Here is a 16,999-nt window from a genome sequence, read left to right as displayed (position 1 = left end):
AAAGAAATCACAGTCACGCAAGAGCGTTGTTGTCAAGTCAAAGGATTCACTTCCAGTTATGACTAGCAGCAGAGGTGTTGCTTCTCTGTGGCAGCTCTGAATACAGGAACCACATGGGCCAATTCATCCATGTGGGTGCTGGATGCATCCTACGCATTCACCCAACCAAATGATGATCAGGTGGGAAGGACTCATGCAATGGACTCTGCTCATGTGCTCTTTGCTTTGCAGTTGGCATGGGAAGGCTGGCTGCAGCATGGTGGTGGGCCAACTGTTTTGCATGCAGAAGGTATCGGGTTCAATCCCTGGCATCTCCAGGTAGGTCTGGGAGAGACCCTGCCTGAAATAGACAATAATGATCTAGACGGACCAATGATCTGACTCAGTATAACTCAGCTTCGTATGGTCCCATGTTCCTAGAATTGACAAGCAACAACCAGTGGTGTAGCGTGGGTTGCCAGTGCCTGGGGCGGCACAGAAGGGGTGTGTGTGAGGTAGGGAAACAGATGGAGTACGCATGTGCATTCGACTGCCTAACGGCATCTGCGTCACCCGGGAAATTGCATCCGCAGAGATGAGGAGAGTCCTTCAATTGTGTGAAAAGGTCACTTCCTGGTTCACAATGAGAAGCCGTTTTCAACGGAGCCCACAGATGGAAGCAATGAGGCTGTACTGAGGCAGCATTGGGTGTTGAAATTTTGTGGCCCTAACAATTTTGCGCCCGGAGCAACCGCCCCTGTGCCCCCCACACTATGCCACTGGTAGCATCCGTAAAATTAGTGGTGAATGTGAATGGCACCATAGCAAACTTAACTTTATAGATTATTACGTTTGCTTTCCTCTCTCTGTTTTGTTAAAGCTTGTGTGGTACACACACCAATACTGTACACTTTTCAAGGTAAGCATTTAATCTTATACATTAGCATAAGGTGATTTAAAGTCAAATGCTATTTAGATGTCAGAACAGTTTGCGTAAATGTCATGTCGGCGGCACGCGAATAATATTTGCATGATATGCACAATACGTCAATGTGCTGATTTGCATAATATTCATAATATTCGTAAGAATATCCAGGCGGAAATGGAGCCAAAGCTTACTGGTACTATCTCCCATGTTCCACAGCTTATCATTTGAAGTTGCGCATGGATTAAAAATAGAGCATTGTTAAAGCAGGTGCAGCTGTGAAACTAAGGCAGAAAAGAGAGAGAGAGAAATGTGGGTGTATTGGGGCCTGGAATAGGCACGATGCTTACTTTCAGCCGGAAGGATGCGTTTTGTCACACCAAGGGCTGCCCTTGTTTATTTCAAATCAAACAAACTTTAAAATGAGGGTGACTAACTTGTGGCTCACCAGAGGCTTCTGGACTACAACTCCCATCACCACTGACCATTGGGCCATGTTGGCTGGGGCTGATGGGAATCAGAATCTCCCCAAATTGTTCATGAGACGGCGGCCCTTTGTCTGATCCAGGAAAGCAAATTATTTTGCTCTAATGTTGATAAGCAAAAGAGGAGAAATTTGACAGGCAGATCTCTCCCCCCATTCCATACCTAATGTCTGAAGAGCCCATTTGGCCGGCCATGAGTTGGAAACAGGAATCTGGGCTAGACAAGACTTCCTCGGTCTGATCCGCCAGGGCTCTGGTGTTCTTGGAGGGTGTGCCTGAAATTTCGCTCACTGGAGGAGTTACCATAGCAATTTTCGTCTTCCACGATAATGAAGACGCATCCTGATAAAAATATAGAATGCAAAGGTCACGCCGGAAGGTGTTAGCACAGTGACAATGCTGTCTGGTGGAGCCAGACAAGGGCAGCTTCCCATTGTTGGAGAGATCAGCTCCCAGGGCAAGGCAGAGAAAACAGAAGCCAGGAGAGGGAAAGTGAGAGAGAGAGAGGAAGGGCTAGAATACTAAAGACAACACAAAGCAAACAACTATTATCTCTATATTCTCATATCTGGGAAGGAGCAGAGGCCATGTTCTCTTTGTTGTGCGTCAAGGGAGCTAGTTCAATATGTAGATGAGGCACGAAGGGCTTCATGGCCCCCATCATAGCTGTCAACGTTCCCCTTTTTTTAAGGGAAATTCCCTTATTCCGAATAGGATTCCTCGCAAGAAAAGGGAAAAGTTGACAGCTGTGGCCCCCATCCCTGCCACCTCAGTAGTTTACATATTCTCGGTCACTGCAGGAAGCCATTGCCCCACATCTCCTCATTCTCACCCACCTAATGACTAGTGAGGTGTTGTCATGACATCACTGCAATGAGACCTGCCCCACCCACCCGCTTCTGCAAGTGGCAGCCAATGAAACGGTTCCGGGGGCAAGGAAACTCACAACATTCATGATGGTGTCACATTAGACATGTGCCTTCCATACACCCACCTGCCCCCACTTTCAGGTGGATCCCACAGAAAGGAGGATTCGAACACTCGTGAGTAGGGATGGAAGGAACTGTCCATTTCGGTTCTCTCTGTTTCTCGTTTTCCCAAACTTTAATTCAGCTCTCCACATTTTGCAGCAATTTGCAATTTACGCCCACATACCGAGCACCCCCCCGAAAGCCGATCCTTCAACAATTTGGGGGGTATTATCTGGAAAAAGACACACTTAAGAAGAAGAAGAGTTTGGATTTGATATCCCGCCTTTCACTCCCCTTCAGGAGTCTCAAAGCGGCTAACAATCTCCTTTCCCTTCCTCCCCCACAACAAACACTCTGTGAGGTGAGTGGGGCTGAGAGACTTCACAGAAGTGTGACTGGCCCAAGGTCACCCAGCAGCTGCATGTGGAGGAGCGGAGACACGAACCCGGTTTCCCAGATTACGTGACTACCGCTCTTAACCACTACACCACACTGGCTCTAAGACAGTTCACAGAGCAAAAGTAAGGCCATCTTTAGCCTAAAGCAACTACTCTATTCCAAACTTTAAAATGGAAAGTGTAATGCTGGTGGTCAACAAAATAGGTTTAAAGACTCCCTCAAGGCAAATCTTTTAAAATGTAGTATAAACACCGACAACTGGGAAACACTGTCCTGTGTGCGCTCCAGTTGGAGAACAGCCTTTATGGAAGACAATCTTACTCGGCTACGAGTGATTGCCAAAGAAGAAGAAGGCAGTTGAACTGTGAAGACCTCCTTTCAAACAGATAGAAGGAAGTTCTTGCTATAATCATTCCTCCACAGTCAGCAGACTTTACAATGGCTAATGTCTCAAGCCCTGTTAAAACTTAAACATTTTGGTAGGAATGGGAGCCAATGGGAATAGATTCTGTACCTGTGTATTCAGCATTTCAGTAGGATGATCTGGCAAGCCCAGGAAAGCAATGAGATCGTATTGTTCAAATCTCTGAGCGACAAACTTGTAAGTATGTTGCAGAAACCCGAGCTCTGAGCTTTGCCTGATTTACATGTGCAACCCATTTCTGCGATGTTTGTAGGATGCTTCCGGGTGGTCTGTGGCTAAGGGGTTGGGCAGTTTCTAAAGCCTTTAAAAGTTGTTACACAGCTTTGTTCTGGGTCCCCACCTCCTTGTAAGGCTGTTGGGGCATGGGTAGGCAAACTAAGGCCTGGGGGCCAGATCTGGTCCAGTCTCCTTCTAAATCCTGCCCCTGGACGGTCCGGGAATCAGTGTGTTTTTACATGAGTAGAATGTGTCCTTTTATTTAAAATGCATCTCTGGGTCATTTGTGGGGCCTGCCTGGTGTTTTTACATGAGTAGAATGTGTGCTTTTATTTATAATGTGTCTCTGGGTTATTTGTGGGGCATAGGAATTCGTTCATTCCCCCCCAAAAATGTAGTCTGCCCCCCACAAGGTCTGAGGGACAGTGGACCAGCCCCCTGCTGAAAACGTTTGCTGACCCCTGGGTTGGGGGAAGGGAGTGTGGCTCTGTTGCAACAGAAAAATAAAGATTTGCCTTACTGATTCCTGGCTCCGTTCATTCTTCTCTGACCTATGATGGACTTAGGGGATACTGAGTCCCTTGACTGACAGTTGGGCTGTAAAAGTCAACCCCAATTTTATTTTATATATATATATATATATATGTTTTCGTAGATTTTCACGGGTACAGGAATGCAGGTTTTGGTGTCCTCGGGTGTCTTCCCGTGTAAAAGTTGGGGTGTCTAGGCGACGTTTCGACGAGGTCTCACTCGTCATCTTCAGGCTGGTGCTTTCGGCTTCTTGTTACTGGAACAGAGCGGGATCTCAGTGTTTGAGTTCCTATAAATACTGTAGAGGGGTGTGGTGTATTGCCTCAAAAGTTCTGGGCAGAGGGGAAGTTCCCAGGCTAGTGTTCTTTTCTTCTTTTGTTCCTTAATTACTTGAGGGATATCTTGAGTGATTTCTTGAGTGATATTCTGAGTACCACTTAGGTGGGTCATTAGGTGTGGATTAGTTGCTAAAGCCTTCGTGTCTTGACCTCTTGAATTTGTGGAGAGTTTTTCTGGGAAGATGGCTGTACTGCACTTAGTTGTGCTTTGGCTTGGCTTCGTGTATAGGGGCGAGCTGTGGTTTTGTGCCCTGTGCCAGCCAGATCTGTGTAGGGATTGCAGGGGGGTGCAGCATCCGGAGTTGCCACTATGGTTTGGTTACTGGATGGTGTCTGTAATTTATCTGTGGAGAGGGTCTGGGTTTGGGTCTGGTGTGGTTGATTGGTGGTGGCGTTCTGTGTGCCTCTGGATCTGGTGTCGGTTTTTGTGGGGAGGGCTAATTTCCAGATGTCTGGCAGGCGGGACGTGTCGTCACGCTTGTTCATGTTGTGAGGGTGTTTCTCTATCTCGATGGCTTCCATGATTATTCTCTTGTGGTGATGTTCCATGTTAAAGAGCAATTTGGAATCTGCAAAATTAATTTCGTGTCCTGTTTCTTTCATGTGTTGGAAAAGAGAGGAAGATTTTTCTTCTTTTTTGACGGCATTCTTGTGTTCTGCGATACGTGCATTTATTCGTCTGTTTGTTTGTCCAATGTACGTGGCTGGGCAGACTTTGCAGGGTATTTCATAGACCCCTTGGTTTTCCAACTGGATTTTATCTTTGGGGTTTCTGAGGATATTGGCTATTTTTTGGTTGGTGCAAAAGGCTGTTTTGATATTGTGTTTATGGAGGATTTTGCTAATTTTATCTGTAGTGCCCTTGATATAAGGAAGGAGGGCCATGCCATTGTTTTCTTCCGTGTCTTGGTTTTTGGGGGGTGTTTCTTTTTGGATTAGCTTCTTAACCCTGTTTTGCTGGTATCCATTGGCGATTAACACATTTGAGAGATTCTGTAACTCAGTTGTCAAGTGGTCTTTGTCAGCCAGGCGTTTGGTTCTGGAGATGAGGGTCTTGGCTACGGAGTTTATTTGTGCAGGGTGGTGGTGTGATTGAGCATGTAAGTAGCGGTTGGTGTGTGTTTTTTTCCGGTAGATAGTGTGTCCTAGGGAGCCATCAGGTTTTTTGTAGATTAGGACGTCAAGGAAGGGAAGCTGGTTGTTGGCTTCTATTTCCATAGTGAATTGTATTTTGGGGTGTAGGCTGTTGAGATGTGTGAGGAAGCTATCTAGTTTTTCTTTCCCGTGTGGCCAAATTACAAAGGTGTCGTCAACATATCTGAGCCAAAGTTTGGGTTTGTGTTCTGACTTGTCTAAAGCATTGGTTTCAAAGTGTTCCATGTACAGATTTGCGATGACCGGTGAGAGGGGTGATCCCATAGGTGCTCCTTCTATCTGTTTGTATCTTTGTCCATTGTGGATGAAGTACGTGTTGGTTAGGCAGTGGTTGGTCAGGTCCAGGATGTATTCGGGGGGATTGTATTTGTTTTGAATGGCTGTCAAGGCTTCATTAATGGGCACTTGTGTGAAGAGAGATACAACATCGAAGCTCACAAGTAGGTCATCGGGATGTAGGTTTTGCTTCTTTATTGTTTCTATGAACTGGAAGGAGTTTGTAACGTGTGAAGAGATGGATTCTGCATAGGGCTGAAGTTGCTTAGCGAGAAATTTAGCGAGATTTTGTAGAGGTGAGCCTATGGAGCTGACTATTGGTCTGAGTGGTGTTCCTTCTTTGTGTATCTTGGGGAGGCCGTAGAGTTTGGGGCATCTGGATGATTTTTCTCTGGGGATGATTCTTAGCTGGATTTCTTCACTGATAGGAGAGGCTTTTATTTTGGATTTGGTGGTTTTTTCCAGATAGGTGGTGGGATCTGTTTTTATAGGTTGGTAGGTAGGGTCTTGGAGTAGATTTGATAGTTTTGCTTGGTAGTCCGATGTGTTCATCACAACAGTGGCATTACCTTTGTCTGCTGGGAGAATGATTATGTTGTTGTCTTTCCTCAGGTTGGTGAGTGCTTTCTGTTCTTCTTTGTGTAAATTGCTTCTGGGTGGTTTGCTGGAGCAGAGGATGTTGGTGACTTCAAGTCTGATTTTATTGGCTTCATCTGGGTTGATTTTGGTTAGGCTAGCTTCGACTCCGCATATGATGTTTTCCGTGGGGATGCGTCTCGGGGTAACTGCAAAGTTGAAACCTTTGGAGAGTACTTTGGTTTCAGTTGAGGTGAGGATCCTGTCTGATATGTTATGTACTGTTTGTTTCATGGGTTGTTGTGGAGGGTGGCTCACCTCTACAAAATCTCGCTAAATTTCTCGCTAAGCAACTTCAGCCCTATGCAGAATCCATCTCTTCACACGTTACAAACTCCTTCCAGTTCATAGAAACAATAAAGAAGCAAAACCTACATCCCGATGACCTACTTGTGAGCTTCGATGTTGTATCTCTCTTCACACAAGTGCCCATTAATGAAGCCTTGACAGCCATTCAAAACAAATACAATCCCCCCGAATACATCCTGGACCTGACCAACCACTGCCTAACCAACACGTACTTCATCCACAATGGACAAAGATACAAACAGATAGAAGGAGCACCTATGGGATCACCCCTCTCACCGGTCATCGCAAATCTGTACATGGAACACTTTGAAACCAATGCTTTAGACAAGTCAGAACACAAACCCAAACTTTGGCTCAGATATGTTGACGACACCTTTGTAATTTGGCCACACGGGAAAGAAAAACTAGATAGCTTCCTCACACATCTCAACAGCCTACACCCCAAAATACAATTCACTATGGAAATAGAAGCCAACAACCAGCTTCCCTTCCTTGACGTCCTAATCTACAAAAAACCTGATGGCTCCCTAGGACACACTATCTACCGGAAAAAAACACACACCAACCGCTACTTACATGCTCAATCACACCACCACCCTGCACAAATAAACTCCGTAGCCAAGACCCTCATCTCCAGAACCAAACGCCTGGCTGACAAAGACCACTTGACAACTGAGTTACAGAATCTCTCAAATGTGTTAATCGCCAATGGATACCAGCAAAACAGGGTTAAGAAGCTAATCCAAAAAGAAACACCCCCCAAAAACCAAGACACGGAAGAAAACAATGGCATGGCCCTCCTTCCTTATATCAAGGGCACTACAGATAAAATTAGCAAAATCCTCCATAAACACAATATCAAAACAGCCTTTTGCACCAACCAAAAAATAGCCAATATCCTCAGAAACCCCAAAGATAAAATCCAGTTGGAAAACCAAGGGGTCTATGAAATACCCTGCAAAGTCTGCCCAGCCACGTACATTGGACAAACAAACAGACGAATAAATGCACGTATCGCAGAACACAAGAATGCCGTCAAAAAAGAAGAAAAATCTTCCTCTCTTTTCCAACACATGAAAGAAACAGGACACGAAATTAATTTTGCAGATTCCAAATTGCTCTTTAACATGGAACATCACCACAAGAGAATAATCATGGAAGCCATCGAGATAGAGAAACACCCTCACAACATGAACAAGCGTGACGACACGTCCCGCCTGCCAGACATCTGGAAATTAGCCCTCCCCACAAAAACCGACACCAGATCCAGAGGCACACAGAACGCCACCACCAATCAACCACACCAGACCCAAACCCAGACCCTCTCCACAGATAAATTACAGACACCATCCAGTAACCAAACCATAGTGGCAACTCCGGATGCTGCACCCCCCTGCAATCCCTACACAGATCTGGCTGGCACAGGGCACAAAACCACAGCTCGCCCCTATACACGAAGCCAAGCCAAAGCACAACTAAGTGCAGTACAGCCATCTTCCCAGAAAAACTCTCCACAAATTCAAGAGGTCAAGACACGAAGGCTTTAGCAACTAATCCACACCTAATGACCCACCTAAGTGGTACTCAGAATATCACTCAAGAAATCACTCAAGATATCCCTCAAGTAATTAAGGAACAAAAGAAGAAAAGAACACTAGCCTGGGAACTTCCCCTCTGCCCAGAACTTTTGAGGCAATACACCACACCCCTCTACAGTATTTATAGGAACTCAAACACTGAGATCCCGCTCTGTTCCAGTAACAAGAAGCCGAAAGCACCAGCCTGAAGATGACGAGTGAGACCTCGTCGAAACGTCGCCTAGACACCCCAACTTTTACACGGGAAGACACCCGAGGACACCAAAACCTGCATATATATATATATATATATATATATATATGCAGGTTTTGGTGTCTTCGGGTGTCTTCCCGTGTAAGAGTTGGGGTGTCTAGGCGACGTTTCGACGAGGTCTCACTCGTCATCTTCAGGCTGGTGCTTTCGGCTTCTTGTTACTGGAACAGAGGGTCTGTTCCAGTAACAAGAAGCCGAAAGCACCAGCCTGAAGATGACGAGTGAGACCTCGTCGAAACGTCGCCTAGACACCCCAACTCTTACACGGGAAGACACCCGAAGACACCAAAACCTGCATTCCTGTACCCGTGAAAATCTACGAAAGCATATATATATATATATATCTCAGATCCACAATAATACTGTTGTTCAGCCTGCCTGGAACCCCACCTCAGTATCTCTTGCCTCTAAGCCCAGAGTGTCTAAGTGTCTGGTTGTGAATCCAGACCTGATAGGGAAGGTACACTCTGCACATGCTCATTTCTGCTCTCCTCGATTTCATTTCTTTTAGCAGCAAACTCTAACGTTTGGATATTCAAGTCTAAGCCAGACCTGGCGAGTCCTCCTGGCTGCAATTCAACACGGAGAGAATTAGAAAGCTCGATTTCGCTGTCTAAAGAAAAAATATATAAGAATACAAATCCCTCCCCTGCTACCAGCGACTTGACTAGTGAGCAAATTTGTGGCGAAAGCAGATGGCTCAGGGAACTTTAGTGTTTAATTAAAAGTGCTTAGGATTCAGTGCTAATTACCAAGGCGTCCCCTTGAGAGGAAAAGCCTGCCTCGCCAGGCTAGGAGAATGGATGCTTCCATCCATCACCTTGGCCTGCATCTCTGCCTCTGTGAGCAGTGGAACTCTTGGCCGCAGATCTCCAGTGAGGAGGCGGAGGAGAAGGAGGAGGAGGAGGAAGCCCCAGACCAGGCAAATCTTTTTCAGGCTGATCTCTCCATGCTTGCCACTCCAGGGTTGACATCTGACTCCCCCCGCCCCTAATTGTGCTGTTGTCACACAAAGCCTTAGGCCACCTTGACTTACCAAAGGATTAAATTAAGCTTTGCTAAACCTGCCACAGAGGCCTCCTTTTACAAGCCTTCCTTTTGTTCCTCCGCCAGCAGCAAGCAAGGCAGGGGAGGCAAATGAATTCTGCACACAGAGCAGAATAATGAAAATTTACACTGTGTCGTATTGTTCAGCTCCCGGTCGTGCTACTTAAATAGCGTCCTGGGTTTCTTTCCTCTGCTTATAGGAACTCATTTTTAAAAGGGGATTTTGTTTCCAGAGCAGCATCTGGTGTGAACGAGTGGAAGTCTTAAAATGCAACTTGGGGTTGACACACACACAGTCTCTGATTTGTTCTGTAGTGTGTTGCTGTCATTTGGCACTGGAGCACACCGTCAAGTTCTGCTGAAAGAACTGCTCCATTTGGCTTCTCTTCTACCTGAACTGGGATGCGGGTGGCGCTGTGGTTTAAACCACTGAGCCTCTTGGGCTTGCCGATCAGAAGGTCGGCGGTTTGAATCCCCACCATGGGGTGAGCTCCCGTTGCTCTGTTCCAGCTCCTGCCAACCTAGTAGCTCAAAAGCACATCAGTGCAAGTAGATAAATAGGTACTGCTGTGGTGGGAAGGTAAACAGTGTTTCTGTGTGCTCTGGTTTCCATCGCAGTGTTCCATTGTGCCAGAAGCTGTTTAGTCATGCTGGCCACGTAACCTGGAAAGCTGTCTGTGGACAAAAGCCGGCTCCCTTGGCCTGAAGCGAGATGAGCACCACAACCCCAAAGTCATGTTTGACTGGACTTAACCATCCAGGGGTCCTTTACCTTTTTACCTTACCTACCTGAACGGTTTTCCATCCTTGGTGGTGCTCAGAACAGTTTTGTACATTTAAGAACCGGTGCTTGAGTTTGCTTGTCTTCCTCTTCCCTCTTCACCCCTTGTTCATTTTGTGCCACACCTTTTTGCCTGTAAGCCTGAGGGCAGGGATTTTACTATGTGCTCATTATCTCATGCAAACTGCTTTCTGGGAGTTTTCCAGCAGGATTAAAAATGGTGCAAATGAACCAGTGAAAATACAAAATAAATATAAGATGCCTAAAGCATAGGCAAAGTCTCTGCCTATTTCTGCATGAAGTGCAACAAGCACTCTTTAAAACCATCCGTGCCAGTAGCTAATACCCAGATGCCAACTCTCAGGTGTGGCTCAAGAAACAACTGAAAGAGAGTGAGCAAATTTGAGATCATTTCCCTCCTCCTTTTTCTAAAAGGAGAATGCTGTCAGAGTGGCACATGGTTTATTTGCACACCTGTACCAACTGAGCATAAGATGAACAGCTCATAGCACTAACTCCAACAGATCCTTGAACTGTCGGCCAGCTAGCTGAGGGCATTCAATAGCTGTCAAGTTCATTTCAATAAACTGGATTGGTTTGACTGATTCAGCCAAATCCAGCAGCCCAAGGATAGTGGAGGCAGAGGCGCTAGAAACCAACATGGGCTCATCATCACAACTGGGCCTAAGCTCTAGAACCTTGTGGTTTGGTGGTCCTTGCACCATGGACCCCTAAATTGGGATCTTCAGAACCTGGACGCTCAGAATATGAATCTCTTGAGGAAGCAATCCCCTCTACACAAGGGAACCACCTCCAAGTAGGCCTGTCAATGCAGGCCACAAATTTGGAAGGTGTTTTCTGGGAGATGTGTTACGCCCCAGCCTGCCACTTTAAGGATCTCCATTCATCAAGAAAGGGGCGGAGTCTGGGAGAGGCTAACTAGAGGCATAAAAGGCCTCCATCCAGGCCCAGGGTTTGCTGGAGCAAGTTGCTCACTCGGAGCTGTCCACGGTGCCGCACCTGTAGGCATGCTTTCCAGGACATGGCAGGACAGCTGATCATGCCACAAGAAAGTCTACAGGGCAAAAAGCAGGATTTATAATTGTGCAGTTAGAAAGAACACTGAAGTCCATCTAGTCCAACTCCCTTGCAATAAAATAAAATAAAATAAAATAAAATAAAATAAAATAAAATAAAATAAAATTTTAAATTAAATTAAATTAAATTAAATTAAATTTTTAAAAAATCAACCACGGTATCACTGAAAGGTCAGCATCAAGCTTAGAAAACTCTAACCATGCTGTGAAAACTTTGATGAAGGAATGGGTTCTATTTGCTCAGGTGTTCAGGTCCAGAATCTGTTTGTTTATAATGCCAGTTTTAGCCCTGAACCTTGTGATATTTCCAGAGGAGCAGCACTGTTAGTATTTCACAGGAAAAACAAGCAAGAGCCTTGGGGAAACCTTAAAGACAGATGGATTTATTATAGAACAAGCTTTCGTGGACTAGGGTCCACTTCATCATATTGACTACGCCTGAACAGGTACAGAATGATTCTTCCGGCACTGCTGAATGACTGCAACCAGCCCAGAGATTACTGATCACTGGGTGCTGGCAAGACACACTGTTGCCCAGTTTCTGAAGGTTGTGTGGGGCTAAGGGTGGGTGCTCACCCCCATTTCTCACACTTCGGACAAGTAGTCCTTTCGAATAGATGGCCTTTTGCTACTTTCTAGCTCTAGACATTTTCTAAAAATATTTTTTTTATTAAAGAAAGACATGAAATGCAAGAAAAAAGAGATTAGGAACTTGTTTAAAAGATAGTAACTACAAAAATCACTGCATACCTTGAAGAGACTCAAAACCTAATAATAATAATAATAATAATAATAATAAAAATAATAAATAATATGCTGCCCATCTGATTGGGTTGCGCCAGCCACTCTGGGCAGCATCCAGCATATATAAAAACACCATAAAACACTGAGCATTAAAAATAAGATTGAAGAGGCTTCTCCAATAAGCAATTGATGGCGGGAGGCACATTCCCTGCCAAAAAATGCAGTAATCAGATGCATAGCTATCTACGACCTGATGATACGAACAGCACGCCAATATTGGCCAATTAATCTGAAATACATTCCTATCATGCTTTTGTATCCCAAACTGGGTCCACAAGGCAATAAAATTGTCCTAAAAGATTAGATAAATATATATATCACAATGAAATAACAGTGCTAATTAAAACTGAATCAAAGTCAAGCTTATACAAAATGGCAGAGTGAGCAAATCTAAATCTAAAGCAAGCAAGTAAATCAGCCATGGATTTTGCCTCCTTCTTAAGGGCTAAAAGAGAGTAAGCAATGTAACTTGGGGGAATTGCAATTGCTGGAAAGGCCTTGCCCTCAGTAGGCCAGCCAGTCATCATTCCTCAGGGGATTGGATTTTGCCCAGCCAAAGACTAGCCAATGAAGGCAGCAAGAAGTTCTCTCCACTCAACATAATTTCATTCCTACAGGGCTCTGCATCCGCCCTCCTCTCCTCCACCCTGCTTTAGAGCAGAGGCATCCCAGAATAATCTCTCCCTGCTTCCTCTCTCTCCCCTCACACTTTTGAACGGCATCCCAAAGAGCTCTGCTCCAGGTGAAAGTAGGTGGAAGAAATACTCAGACACTTTGAAACTCCCCTTGCAATTTGCCCAGCCGGCAGGGTCTATATTTAGTTTTAATTAACCCAGGCAAAGCAGTCTCGGGATTATGCAGCCGGAGGAGCCCTTCCTCTGACTGACAATTTGCTAGCAGCTACCTGCCTGAAACGTCTGAGGCAAAAAAATATGTAGAGCTCCAGAAATATGGAGATATGATCTGGGCAGATTGGGCTATGGAGATCTGAGCTGATCCCACAAGGAGCTCACAAAGTCTCTCAGCGTCGCCTCCAGTTGGGCCTCTTAAATTGCGATTATCATCGCAAAAATGGTTTTTGATTTACTGTTCCAACATGCAGTTTGCTTGAAATATGGATTCTTTTATGACCGTTGGCTTTGACTGTTAGCCACCGTGAATTGCTTCTGAAAAACACTTGGGACATTGGTTTTAAAAAAATAAATAAAAGGATAGATTGTTGCTAAACAATAAAATAGATTAAAAGCTGTGATTCCCGAGCAATGAGGGAAATGCACTCTGCACATGATCAGAAGCACAGAATCTTGGCCGGGTGCCTTTGATTCCCACTGCTCAACAGCAGATGTTTAGGATGGAGCATTACTTGTGGATGCTGTTGAGAAAAGGAGCAAAGTTGGGAGAGGCAGCCGACTGTGGCAGTCAATCATGGAGCCCTTTGGCTAGCTTGCTTGGCAGGTAAGACACCGTTCATCTTCCCCTTGCTGCTTGCACTTCCCCAGGAGTTGTAAATTTTGCCAGCTGCAGCAGCTGATGGTGGAATCGTGGGAATGAGGAGAGAGATGAGATTCTCCAGTTCTGCCAACCAAGGGGAGGGAGAGAGAAAAAGAGAAACCAAAGCATTTTGGCTGGGCTTGTCCTATAAATATCACGGTTATTGTTCCTACAAATATAGAGTGACTCTCCTGCACTAAATCTTGTGGGACAGAAGCTGAAGTCAACTCTTTTGCTGATTTGCAGCTCCAGAGGGTATCACTGGAACCTCAGAAGCAGCATAGCATGCGATGCCAAGAGGAAACGCAGGCAATCGCACCAGGGCAGTATTCTCTTGGAGGTTGCCCTCTTGCCCATCAGACCTTCCCCAGCAATGAGCAGCTGAAATGGTATGCATGGAGACAGGCTTACCAGAAAGCTTCTCTCTCTCTCTCTCTCTGTGTGTGCAAAAATCTAAATCTAGTAAATGGTTTAGAGAGTTCTCATAGGAAATGATTCTCTCTCTCTCTCTCTCTCTCTCTCTCTCTCTCTCTGAGTCAAGGAACCACCACCCGCATAGGAGTATAAAATTAAAGGTAAAGGGACCCCTGACCATTTAGTCCAGTCGTGACCGACTCTGGGGTTGCAGCGCTCATCTCACTTTACTGGCCGAGAGAGCCAGCATACAGCTTCCGGATCATGTAGCCAGCATGACAAAGCCGCTTCTGGAGAACCAGAGCAGCGCACTGAAACGCCGTTTACCTTCCTGCCAGAATGGTACCTACTTATCTACTTGTACTTTGACGTGCTTTCGAACTGCTAGGTTGGCAGGAGCAGGGACCAAGCAACAGGAGCTCACCCCGTCGCAGGGATTCAAACCGCCGACCTTCTGATCAGCAAGTCCTAGGCTCTATGGTTTAACCCACAGCGCCACCCACGTCCCTGCATAGGAGTACAGTAAGACACAAAGACGTATTATTTTAGGTTAATGGGCAAAATTAGGCCACAACTTTTATTGGTTACAGCATGTGAGTAGTATTGGCTTAGGCGTTGGATGAAACAGCAATACCAGACTCCACCCCACACAGCCAGGAGTCATATCAGGGTTAACAACCAATGGGAGGAGCTTGTTGATGCAAATACAACTGGAAGCTCCCCCATGATGTCACCAGGGGTCGTGCCATGGCCCTTGCCACCAGCAGGGCATCAGACAGGATCCACGACCGCCGGATTCCTTTAACAGAAGACCCAAAAGAGGAGGGGTAGATGATGGTGCATACCCAATCCTCCAACACAGCACACATATTCCAGGCAAGCACGCCTCCCTGCCCCAGCAGGAAGCTGTTCCCGCTCACAAGCCCTCCCCTCTGGGAGGAGGAGAGGCCCTGTAAGACTGTTGTCACACTGCAGTTCACTTTACCACCACAGTATCACCACAGATTTCCTAGCGCTGCTTCGCCACTGCAGCCACATTGCACACTGATGAGAAGGGAGAGAGTGGAGGGAGACGTAGACAGAGACAGAGGCCCAAGTGATGGAGGAACTGTAAGGACAGGCTTTGCAGCTCCCTAGCTGTTTTGCTCTATCACCACCTGCCTCCTCCTTGCCTTCCACTGCCGCTGAGGCCGAAATGGTCTTGTTGGTGTGAGGTGGGCAGTATGAACAGGAGGGGTGGGAGGAACAGGAGCCTGCAATCAAACTGAGCAGGATTCAAACTGGTTCAGGGAGGGGTGTGCATCAAAGTCGCCGTGAAAGACTTTTCTCCCAATGTTTCGGCAGGGGTTTCCATGCAGGCTTCCATTGAATCCCCAGCTAAAAGAATGGACAGAAATCCATTTTAGTAAGAGATGTCAATGTTCATCTCTTTCTGTTTCAGGAAGGAGTTTGCATGGAACCCCTGTTACGATGGAGGCATTGTTTGAGCAACAGGTCCTGTGCAGGTAAAACGATGAGGGGATGGGGGGGAAGGACGACTCAGTTTTAGCAGGGGACTGTGATGCAAACCTCTTCTTGGGCCCCACTCAAGGGAGGGGTGGCCGCAGCTCAGGAAGAGAACATCTGTTTTGCATGCAGAAGGTCCCAGATTCAATCCTTGGCCTCTTCTTGTTCTCTTATTCTATACAGTATGTTAAATCTGCAAGCTGCGCATATTCTGTCAGCTTAAGTTGCCATTCTTCTTTAGTTGGGACCTCACTAGTTTTCCATTTTCGGGGCTAACAAAACACAAGCCACTCCCCCTGCCATCATTCTGAATTTCACCTCCTGATCCTTCTTCCCCTGTTTGGCTTCAGGGATTGTGCTGCATTCATGATGCCATTCTCTGAGAGCTTCATGCTCTCGCCATTCAGTTTTATGGGTCTATCTTGCACCCATGAACACACACAGCAGGTATCTTGCGCCCTTCCCACTTACTTGCACTCTGAGGAAAGAGGTGTCCACGCTCTTTCTCATTGTGCCCTTGATCTCTGCAGCCAGGGAATCCTGCAATTCAAAAAGTCACAGTGGGCAGGTGGTCTTTCACTAGTAAAAGATGCTCAGGGGATTCCCAGAATCATTTTCTTTTTCTCACTCATTTTCCTTTTGGGGGCTAACAAAACACGGGCCGCAGTAGTGGCATACATAAATAACCTTTTTTGACACCTGGGAATTTCAGTATGAATTATCCTCAACAAATAGGTCTCTGGGGTTTTATTTCTGGGGGGAGTACTTTTAAACATTTTTTTCAATTCATTATGGATTATTTCCCAATACTCTTTTACCCTTTTACAAGTCTACTACATGTGAAAGAATGTTCCCTCAACCTCTTTGCATCCCATTTTCCGCAGGCCGCTCCTCTGACAGGCCCTGCTTTGCCCATTCCTCAAGTGATTTTGCCTGGCTGGAATGTGCCCTTGAACAATGGCAATATCTCTTGCTTGCATGGCTGGAGGTTAGGGTTGTGTGTGTGTGTGTGTGTGTGTGTGTGTGTGTGTACAGAAACTTCTAACTTTTGTGTAGCTAGAAGAGTAGAAAAGTAAGCATAGCAGCCATTGCTCAGCTTACTGTTGCCTCAGAAGTCCCCGGAAGGTTCCGTAGAAAAGAATGCTGCCTTTCAGCTGAAGCATTTACTACATTTCTGGCACAATTGATATAACCAACTGGGCTGCAGAGCGAAAAGCGACGGGGACGGTACAAATGTGCCGTTTTACAGAAAGATGAGACAGGTAAGCGGCCTCCTCAGCTCTCAGCAACTTTGTGCCTGTTTCCCCCCGGAATCTTCCAGCGGGGCTTAATAATTGTCGATTGCATCCTGTCAACCCACATCT

The sequence above is a fragment of the Podarcis liolepis genome, assembly GCF_965112155.1.
Source record: "Podarcis liolepis genome assembly, chromosome: 13".
Taxonomy (NCBI): domain Eukaryota; kingdom Metazoa; phylum Chordata; class Lepidosauria; order Squamata; family Lacertidae; genus Podarcis; species Podarcis liolepis.
The sequence above is the reverse complement of the archived record's forward strand: the minus strand, read 5'-3'. Positions refer to the sequence as shown.